Source organism: Camelus ferus, chromosome 32 (genome assembly GCF_009834535.1).
Source record: "Camelus ferus isolate YT-003-E chromosome 32, BCGSAC_Cfer_1.0, whole genome shotgun sequence".
NCBI lineage: Eukaryota > Metazoa > Chordata > Mammalia > Artiodactyla > Camelidae > Camelus > Camelus ferus.
The window spans coordinates 5,504,237-5,515,771 of NC_045727.1; positions in this window are offsets into that span (position 1 = coordinate 5,504,237).

Here is an 11,535-nt window from a genome sequence, read left to right on the forward strand (position 1 = left end):
GAGGAAACTGAGGCTCAGCAAAATAAAGTAACTGGCCTCAGGTCACACAGCAAGTGAGTGACAAAGTCAAATTTCAAAAGTTGGTCTCACTCTGATTCCAGGGCTCTTCCTACCACCCCACAGCTGCCTCCTTGTTTGGCCTAGAAGCTTCTGGGTTGTGACAACTTGTCCTGTAAACTCTGTTCAATGCAGATATTTTGCCTGCCTACATGTTTTTCTCTTGTGTTGCCTACTCACAAGAGAATATGTAGGGATGCGCAGGTGGTCAGATTTCATGGGAAAAAAAGCCCCAGACATTTCTGTTTGTGTAGAAAGAAATACAAGTGAGACAGTTGAGATAGTCAAGCGGGGAGCTCTTAGAGGAAAATGGGAGGTTCAAAAGGCAATTAATGCTTCTGTCTGAAACTGTAAACAGATAGTTACCAGCTCTGACACCACCAGCACACAGACAAAAGGCAGACAGAAACAGCGCACCACAAGGAAGCTGGGATAGACTACGCCCAGGGTGGAAATTAAATGTTTTCCTGAAAGCAGAAAGGAAAACCATGGTTAAAGCCAAGCCATGACTCTAAGTCTGTGACTCCATGACAGTATAAGTTTAGTGAGTTAAAGGCCCATAATTTGTACCTAGGTGTTGTGAATCTTAAAGTCTTACTCGGCATTCCCTCTTGACCTAAGTTTGTAAAACAAAAGTAATAATTAGAAGCGAGTCTTCAATTTATGCTGTCATTTTAATCAAAGATATGTATGTGTGTATATGTGTGTGTGCATATATATGTATATTTATATACAGAGAGAGGGGACATAATTAGCATGCTTAATCAGAACTCAGTTGTAAGCAACAGAAAATCCAACTCAAACTGCTGCAGATAAAAACTTAATAATTAATAATTATTGGGGGAAGGGTATAGCTCAGTGGTAGAGCATGTGCTTAGCATGCACGAGATCCTGGGTTCAATCCCTAGTACCTCCATTTAAAAAACTTAATTAAAAAATAATAATTATTATTATTACTTAGTGGCTTACAACTAGATCCAGGCATACAAAGGTTTCAATTTCTTTGCCATGTCTTGGCTCTGCTTTCCTTGATGGCTTTGTTCTTTGGCAGACATGCTCCTCCCCAGGGTGACAAGGTGGCCCTCAGAAGCTCCCTGCTTGATTTCTCCTCCTAGTGGAAAAGAGATTGCCTCTTTCCAGCCAAAATCTCAGGGTTCTCTCTTATTGGCTCTCATTGGGTCACATGTCCATCTTTCAACCAATCCTGTAGCCAGACTGGATCACAGGGGTGGAGTAAGCCCCATCCAAGGCACCGGGACTGATACTGGTGGAGGGAGAGTTCCCCAGGGACACTGGGGTGCTCTTTCCAGAAGAAAACATATGTTCATCATCTGGAAGTTCCTGCCTCTCTGTTAGCCAAGCTTAAGGAGAGGCTGTCATCAGGAATAATAATAATAAATAAATCTTATTGAGCACTCACTGTGCACTGGGCATTATGCTAAATGCTTTATACGCATTATCATATTTACTCTTCATATTTATTCCTTAGCATCATCTAACTTTGCCAAAGGCAAACTGATGTTTAGGGTGTTTAAGGAACTGGCCCAAGTTTGTACAGATAGTAAGGACTGGAACCAGACAGTCCTTTTCCAAATCCTATGCTCTTAGCTGCTCTGGGAACTCCATTTAGAGCTGGCCTATCTCAGAATTGCCAGCTTCAGCCACAGAGGAAGCCCTGAACCTTCTAAAGGGCTACCTTGCAAAGGCTAACCCATGTGGGATGGCAGATAGCATTCTGAGGCTCATTTAGAGTCATTCATGATTCTCAAAGGACTTCTGGAGCAGTGCCACGAATCCAGTGCCTTGGATACCGAGAGGTTTGACGACAGGGAATTTGGATCCAAGGATCACTATGGGTTTAGGAGCCAAGATTCTTTGATGCTCCTGCCTTCCCTCCCATCAGGAGTGGCGGGAAAAGAGTGTGCCATGGAGGGCTGTGCTAGGTTTGAGCCCATTCTGCCACTAACCAGCTGTATGTGTCCTCGAGTAAACTCCCTTCACCTCTCTGAGCCTCAGTTTCTGCCTCCATAAAACGGGTGTAATAACACCTTCCTCAGAGGGTTGTGAAAATTGCACTGCATGCAAAATAATGCCTGCCTGTCATCCAGCTGGTGCTCCAGGAAGTTAGTTTTCTCGTATGATCTCCATTCTTAACACCCCAGAGATTTAGCAAGGGCGGCAAGGAACGAAAGGGAAGCACCTCCTGCCTTTTCCCCCTCCTCCATCCAGCACCGCTCCTGGGTTTGACTTCCAGCTCAGCTGTCCTCTTCCCTGCACTGTGACCTTGGGTAAGTCCCTGTCACCGCACCTCAGCTAAAGAACACACCTTCTTCACGAGGTCTGATGAAAACCCCCTCTGTAAAGGCACTGGTACATAAGTTGTTTATTCTCTGGGTCTGAACCAGAGAAAGGGCAGGGCTAGGGGGTTAGTCTGATGTCCGGTCAGCAGAGGGGCCCTCTCAGCTCCACTCCCATCTCCTGAATAATTCATGACAAACAAAATGGCTGGCCCAGACCAGGGCCTTCCCTCCTGTCAGCTGGGGAAGGGAGAAAAGTTTCTAATTACAGGTCAGCAGCCTGGCTCCCCAAGGCCCCTGGGTGCTGCACACAGGGGGTATTTATAGGAAGAGACAGGAGGGAGGGGGGCCTCAGTCCCAGCCCCTTTCCAGAAGGAACTCAACTCCTTTTGAAATTGTAGCCTGGGCTTGCCAAGGCCCAGGGAGGGACTGGGGGAAGACACTTAGAATCGGCAGGAAGAGAAAAGTGTTCGGCGGGGTCAGAAAGGAGAAGTGTCCAGAAAGATGGCAGGCCAGGGATGCGCTCTGGGGAAGGCCTGGCTGGGGGAACACACAGGCTGGTGAGGGAAGAGACTTGCCCAAGTTCCACAGAGAGGGGGGCCCTGCTGGGCTTCAAAAGGAGGACATCCTGACTCCAAAACTGCAGCATCACAGTCAGCTTACAGTTTCCTCACCTGTAAAATGGGGAGAAACACTGAACTGACCTGACAGCATGGTTGGAGAAATACATGAGTTCAATACATGTGAAGGTCTCAGAATACTGCCTGGCACAGAAACTTAAAAAAATATATTAGGAGTAGTTCAGTTGTTCTTTTTGACATGCTGCCTCCATGGGAGGTCAGTAAAGAGAGGGGTGACAAAAAGGTTCAGAGAGATGGGAGGAGAGGAGAAAAATATGAGGGGATTTTGTACAGTAATTAAGAGTAAAGACCCCATATATTTTACAACAACAACAATAATAGTAAGGAGTAAGAACCCTAGGACCAGGCTGCCTGGGTTCAATTCCAACTCTGCCTCTTACTAGCTGTGTGATCTTAGGCAAGTTGCTATACCTCTCTGAAACTCTGGATTCGCCATCTGTAACAAGGTCCCTGACCTCATTGAGCTTACAGTCTAGGAGAAAGTTTATGATCAAGAGCATTTATTGAATCAAGAATGAATGAAATGAAATGAATTCATTTATTGAATGCCTACTGTGTGCAGGTCCCGTGCCTACAGCGTCATGGAGCTTGCCGTCTACCAGAAAAGCTATGCTAATCTAGAACATTTATTGTACACCTACTATGTGTAGGTCCTGGGCACTGTGCAGATAGTTTCCCAACGAACCCTGACAGCATCCACTCCCATATTATAGATGAAGAGAAAAGATCAGAGAGGTCAGGAGAAAGGGGGTTTGAAACTGAGGGGTTGTTCCACAGCGTGGCTGAATCTTCAAACTAGCATTTGAGTAAAAAAAAAAAAAAAAAAAAACAGACACAAAAGAGTACACATTGTATGATTTCATTTATATGAAATTCTAGGAAATGCAAACTAACCTATAGTGACAGAAAGCAGATCAGTGGTTGCCTGGGAACCAGCAGGGGAGGGCGGGCATTGACTGCAAAGGGGCACAGGGGAACTTTTTGGGGAGATGGAAATGTTTTACATCTGACAGGGATGCTAGTTATATGGGTATGTGCACTTGCCAATGCTCATTGAACTGGACACTTAAGACGGATGCATTTTATTGCATGTAAATTGTATCTCAATGAAGTAGATTTTTTTTTTAAACAAGGGGAAAAAACTATGCACCAGACTCCAGAGCCCTGCAACCCTTCTTATATAGTGTCTGATTTCAAGCTCTTTTGTGGGCAGAAACTGTATCAGATTCATCTTTAGGTTTTCCTCCCACTTCCCACCCGCAGAGCCTAGCAAAATATTCTCAAACCCAATAGTGCAGATCAACAAATATATAGTGCCCAACAAATATACCTTGGGCACCTTTATTTGTGTTGAGTGCTGAGGTCACAGGCAGTCTAGTGGGGAAAACAGACACAGTAAGACAGTGCGGTCAATGTCCGGATGAGGTAAGGGAGACACCGGAGATATGCCTGCTGGTTCACGGTCACGAATCCCATACAGAGCCTGGAGCTTGCATAGTGGTGAGGATGCAGCAGCTCTGGAATCTACTGCTTGGGTTCAAATCTTCACTCTGCTCCTTGCTAGCTGTGTGACCTTCTGTGGCCACCTTACCATTCCAAGCTCCAGTTTCCACTTCTGGAAAATGAAGGTCACAGCAGCTCCAACCTAGATGGCTGCTGTGAGGATGAAAGAAGACGGGCATTGTCACATGCTTAGCACAGCGAGCATAATAAGTGTTCAATAATTGTTAGCTGTTCCTATCATGATTGAAGAGTCAGAGAGCTGGGCGGCACACACAGAGAGAGGGAGACTCCGGACTGAACCTGGGGCTGGGAGAGGGGTCAGGGATGCTTTCCCAGAGAGGTGGTACTTGGAGGAGTTGGCCAGTTTAAGTGGCCCTGGGGGCAGGAGAGTGGGAACAGCTTGAAGCAAAAGCTCAAGAAATATTTGTTCAATAAATAGAAAAAAATAAAGACCGCAAGGCCTGCCTGTAACCAGGGGGACAGAGAAGGCCTGCCGGCGCAGACTAGGGGGGTCCTCAGGAGGCTGGATCCGGGTGGCAGGCCCCACTAGCCGGCTGCAGATCTTTCTGGACTACAGGGCCTTCCTTAGGCCTGGCCCCACCCCAGCCTGTGCCCTGCCCAGTGCCCCTGAAGGGACCCGGACCCCCCCAGACCTGAGGCCTGGAGCCCACAGGAGGGGGACCGGTGGGGCGGGCTGGCGGGGCGGGGGTTCTCGCCAGCCTTCTCCCCATAATGAGAATGGGCCACGTCCCCGCGAGGCGCCTCCCGCGCCCCCGTTGTCCGAGCCACAAAGGGCCGAAATCAATGGAAGGCGGGAGCGGCCGAGGGGCCTCCTCTTTGTGCGGCTGTCTCAGGCCTGTTTGCGCCGCCGTCTCCGCGCCCCCATTGATCAGGCATGTGGAAAGATTCCGCCTCCCGGGCTCCCTTTGTGGCCGCGTTGCCAGGCTGCGCCCGGCGTGACTGCACCGCGCAGGGCGCTCCCGCCTGCGGTGGGCACCGGGGCTGCGAGACCGGGCGGGGTCCCAAGACAGTAGGGTTGCCAGATTTAGCAAATAAAAATACAGGATGCCCAGTTAAATGCGAATTCCTGATAAAAAAATAAATAAATAAAAAAAATAAAAGCCCAGAAAAAAACAAATCAGTGTATGCCCCAAATACTGCACGGGACATATTAATACTTTAGAAGTATTTGGGTTTTTTAAAATCTGAAATTCAAATATAACAAGACATCCTGTATGTTTATCTGGCACCATATGAGAGAAGCAAGTGGAATAAAACTCTATCGCGCAGCACTCAGGCTGATACTTCTCCCAACTTCAGTCACTGAAGTTTTTTTGCTTTTTTTTTTTTTTTTGCCATATCTGTATATTCCCCGAACTACTATTTATTCATTATTTTTCTTTCAATGAATTTATTTTAAAGTTAAATTGTTAACAATGACTTACTGATGCATACATTGCATATTTCAACTTGAATAAATACTAAATGTACCTCCAGATGCATATTTACCTACATAGACACCCATGTGACCACACCAGCCCAAGATATCATGTATTTCCTTCACCTTCTAGGGTTCTCTTGGATCGCTTCCCTTTTAAGACCCTCCCCAGTTGGCAGCCTCCAATCTGACTTCTGTCAACATAGATTCATTTTAGTTATTCTTGAACTTCATATAAATGGAATTGTAGACTATGTACTCTCTTGAGCCTGGCCTCTTTCATCCAATATTCTGACTGTGTGCATTGACCACGTCATGGCTTGGATTAGAATTTATTCCATCATGTGGCTATACCACGGTTTTTTCATCCAGTCTCCCATTGATGGATGTCTCAGCTGTTTCTAGTTTGGGGCTACTACGAATCAAGTTGCTAGGACCAGACTTGTACTAGTCATTGCATGGACTTAAATATATTTAACCTAAGCAATAGTATTTGTGAATGTATAGACTTGAAATGCTAGGGGTTTTTTTTCTCCTGCACATTAAATATATAACTATCACATGTTTATGTTTATGTGAACATTTTTGTACCGACCAAGCTCACCTTCTGCATGGTCAGTGGCCACATGCCAAAGTGCAGAATACCAGTTAAGGGAACAGGCCAGCTAGGGGTGGATCCTGGGCAAATAGTTTAGCTCCTTTTAGCCTTAGTTTCTTCATCTGTAAAATGGGAGTGATAGTGATCATTATCTCCTGGGACAGCTGAAAGGCAAAATGGGCTAATGCCGTATAAAAGGACTCAGCATTAGGCTGATACATAGAGGGTGCTCTCCCCTAGGGCTGATGTCAAGGTCTGGATTGCCAGTAGTGACTGATGAGTTAGGTGTATTAGATGCCAGCTCTCATTCCATCCGCATTTCAATCCTTTGTGATAGGTACTATTATTATCAACCTATTTTATAGATGAGGAAACTGAGGCTCTGGGAGGCAAAGTCACTGGCTCATGATGGCCTAGTTAATAAGTGGCAAAGCCAACACCAAGTGTGGTTTACAGATCTGAGGGGCAGGAAGGACCCAGGAAGGATGAGGCTCGATGCCGGAAATGAGAGTGGGTTATAAGAAGGAACTGGGTACCTTCTCCTCCTGCCTCTGTTTCTCCCATTAGCACCTACTCCAAAGACTCGCAGGTGAAGGTGGGACCCATCTTCCTTTGGAGAGTGGAAAGAGCTGGGCTGGACATTTCTAGGAGAAACCAAGGCTCCTAGCCACCAGACAGGTGGGAGGACAGACAGGGCGTGTCTAACAGGGTCGGTCGAAGGGAGGGTAGAGGAAGCAGGGAGCAGGAGGAAAAGGCCGGCTGTCTTACAGAGCTGCAGCCACAGGCTCTGGGCAGGGCCCGGCATCGCTACCTGCCATCTGAAGGGCACGCGAACTGCTGATCTCAGGCGATTAGCATAACAATCCCCGATCCTGTGTCCTCGGGGCCCAAAGCTGGGTCTGCACAATCCCATTTCAAGCCAGCTCTTTCTTTAGCTGGCTAATTACGGGGCGCGGGGGGGGGGGGGGGTTAGGCACAGAGAGGGAGGGGGAAACGATCTTCTTAAAGGGCCCCTGCACCCAGGGCCCAGGCTGGAGCTGGGAGCAGGAAAGGGCCTCAATAATACCTTTTGCTCTGGCAAACGGTGGGTACCATCACCCCAGGCTATAGGGTAAATGACTGCCCTCGCTAGGGATTTCAAAGTGCTTCCTGTTTTAATCCTTGGCTCCATTAGTGCACAGCTGGGGGATATGTCCTGTACACAGCTGTATCCTGGTGCTTGGCACAGAGTAGGTGCTCTGATGAGTAGCTGAAGCACAGAGCGCATGGCTCCAGTACCCAGGACTCTGCCGACCAATAGCATGAGGCCCCGGCTGATGCTGATGGAGGGCATTAAGGCAGCCTCATCTTTGCAGGCCCCTTGGGGTCTTCCTTTTGCCCATTTCCACCTTCAGGGGCCAGAACCTCTCCTAGCCCCTCCAGCCTCCTAACATCGGAAGTCAAAGAGAGACTTTGAGTTAGAATGGGCAGAACACAATGACAGAGCTGGGCTCGAATCCTAACTCTGCTGCTGATTACCTGTGTGACCTTGGACAAGTCTCTTAACCTCTCTGAGGCTCAGTCTTCTCATCTGTAAAACAGGGACAATCAACACCTACTTCCAACATTACTTATAAGTGTCCCCTAAAATACTGTATGGGAGTGCCTGCCACATGGATGGGGACAAGCGAATGGGAATCCTCTCTCCGCCTTCCATAGAAACATCTATTGTCTTATTACAAATGTGGCTCTTGTTTATCAGGCGCCCATTATGTGCCAATCTGTGCTCAGTGCTTAAATTCTCTCTTCAACCCTTGAAACATCCCTGCGAGGTGTGTTCTGTACTGTTTGAAGAAGAGGAAAATGAAATCAGAGAGTGACTTGACCAAGGCCACTTGACCCTGAAAACAATGGCTGGGGGGTATGGTGGGAAGTGATAGCAGTTACTGCAGCCACGACCCCTTTCCCACTCAGCCAGCCAGCCAGCCAGCCAGCCAGCGAGCCTCCAGTCTCTTGATCACCTGCTGTGTGTTAAGCTTTGTGCTGAGCGCTAGGGATAGAGTGGGGCATGAGATGGACATACTCCGTCGTTCCGCTCTCCTAGGTTGGAATCTGACAATAGGCAAGTAATTTTTGTGAGTTATAAGGGCCTTGAAGACAGTAAAACAAGATGATGGGCTGGAGTTATGGGGGTTCGAGAAGTGATATTTGGGAAGATGGGAAGGGAAGCAGGAGAGCATACCAGGTTGAAAGCAGAGCAAGTGCAAAGATCCTGGGGCAGGGTGGAGCTTGCAGTATCCCAGGAGCTGGAAGACAGCCTTGTACCTGGAGAGGGTGAGAGAGGGATGGGAAGAGAGTGGGATGGGAAGAGGCTGGGGAGGGAGGAAGGGCTCTAACCAGGCAGGGCTTATGGGACATGTTAAGAAGCGTGCTTTTCCTTCCAGCCTTCCTTTCTTCCTTCCTCTTTCCTTCCTCCTTCCTTCCGTTCTTTTCTTCCCTCCGTGCCTACTACTTTCCAGGCACTGGGCCAAGGACTCCTGTGGGTTTCTCCATGCTTCTCCCTCTCTTCTCATCTCCCCTCCCCCTCCTCTTCTGAACTGCTGCCCCACCCCCACTGGTCCAGTTCTTCCCCCTCTACCCCATCCTATCCCCTCCCCCTGACAATGAGAACGAACCCTGAGCCCAGCTCTCCCTTGTATTGTCCCTTTAAGGAATCCCTAAATCCGGACACCCCTCTCCTCCCCCACCTGAGAACCAATTAGGGTTCCCGAATTCAAGTAGAGGCTTTTGTGTGTCACGTGTTTGGGGAACAAAGCCCTCTCCGGCAGGAATAAAAGCTTCTATTCAGGAGCCAGTTTGTTCTCATTCTAATCGTTTCCACTCCAGCCTCGCCTCCTTCCCGGGTTCCCAGGGCCGCCCAGCTTGGCCTCACCTTCCTGCCTCAGCACCCGCATTAGAGCCCTACTCAAACGCAGGTGGCCACAGACCCGGGGTGCGACCCACCTTTTCTTCCTGAAAGGTCCTGTGACGCCAGCCTCTGAGCTGTGCTCAGTGCTTCATGTGCATCCTCCTGTAGGACTCTTACTATTCTCAATGCAACCGATGAAACTGAGGCTCAGAGGGGTTAGGGAACTTGCCTGAGGTCACACAGCTAGTAAGAGGGGGAGTCTAGACTCTAGAGCATGAGCATTACGTTTCAGTACCCTCAGCTGATTTTTGAGTGGGACAAGGTCAGGGAGAAGGGAGCTGTCATTTTCACAAAGCCCATGGGGCCAAGCACCTGCTGGGTATTAGAGACTCCTCACAATGCCATGTGAAGAAGCCACAACGGAGGTCAAAGTCATGGACAAGTCTGTGGCAGAACAGGAGTTAGGGTTGGAACTCTGGACTCTGAGGATGGAGAGACGGGAGGGTACTTTCATATAATGGAGCCATTAAGAAGATTGTATTGAAATGGAACGGTCATTGATATATTGCCAAGTGAAAAAGGGCAATATACTGAGTATAATATAATCCCATTTGTGTAAGAGAAAAAGGAAATAGCTACACATAAAGACACACATACACGTATTGCACATTTCTATATGTGTGGAAAACATTTGAAGAAGAATACACAATAAATTGTATCTGTGTTTATTTCCTTTGGGGAGTAGAAATGGGGAGTGGGAAGAGGTCTTAGTACCATCCTGTGCTGTTGCAAAAAATATTTTCATACCACAATCATGTATTTCTTTTGTAATAATTAATTTTGTTTTATTGAGGTTAACTTAGCCCTTTAAACGGACAATTCAGTTGCATTTATTACATTCACAATGTTGTGCAACCATCGCTTCTATCTAGTTCCAACATATTTTCATCACTCTAAGGCAAACCCCATACCTGTTAAGCAGTTACTCCCCATTCCTCCCTCCCTTGGCCCCTAGCAACTACTAACCTGCTTTCTGTCTCTATGGATTTGCCTACTCTGATTCATATAAATGGAATCAAAAAATTTGTGACCTTTTACGTCTGGTTTCTTTCACTTAGCCTAATGTTTTTGAAATTCATCATGTTGTAGCAAGTATCAGTGCTTCGTTCCTTTTCGTGCCTGAATTATATTCCGCTGTATGGCTACACCACTATTTGTTTATCCATCCATCCTTTGACGGACATTCGGGTTGTTCACATCTTTGGTGACTGGGAATGGCACTGCTATAGTCATTTGTGTACAAGTTTTGTTTGAATACCTCTTTTCAATTCTTTTGGGTACATACCTAGGGGCTGGGTCATACAGTAATTCTATGTTTAACTTTTTGAAGAACCACCAAAGTGGCTTCCACAGCACCGCACCATTTTACATACCCACCACAATGTATGGAAGATTGTAATTTCTCCACATTCTTACCAACACTTGTAATTTCCCTCTTAAACATTTTATTGTTGTTGTTGTAGCCTTCCTAGTGGGTGTGAGGTGGTATCTAGCTTCTTGCGGCTTTGATTCGCGTTTTCGCTGTGGGTAATGATGTTGAGTGTCTTTTCATGTGCTTGTTGGCCATTTGTGTATCTTCTTTACAGAAATACCTAGTCAAGTCTTTTGCCCATTTTTAATTGGGTTGTTTATCCTTTTACTATTGAGTTGTAAGAGTTCTATATATGTTCTGGATACTAGACCCTGATCATATATAATTTTCAAATGTTTTCTCCCATTCTGTCAGTTTCTTTTCACTTTCTTGATAGTGTCCTTTGATGTACAAAAGTTTTTGATGATTTTGATGAAATCTATTTATCCGTTTTTTCTTTGTTGTTTGTGCTTTGGTGACGTAACTAAGAATCCATTACCAAATCCAAAATCATGAAGAGTCAATCCTATGTTTTCTTCTAAGAGTTTTATAGTTTTAGGTCTTTGATGTATTTTGAGTAAGTTTTTAAGTATAGTATGAGGTAGGGACCTAACTTCATTCTTTGGCTTGTAGATATTCTATCATAATTGTTTTTTTTTTCCCTCCCTTTTCAGTTTTATTAGATAGAATTATTACAGTTTGA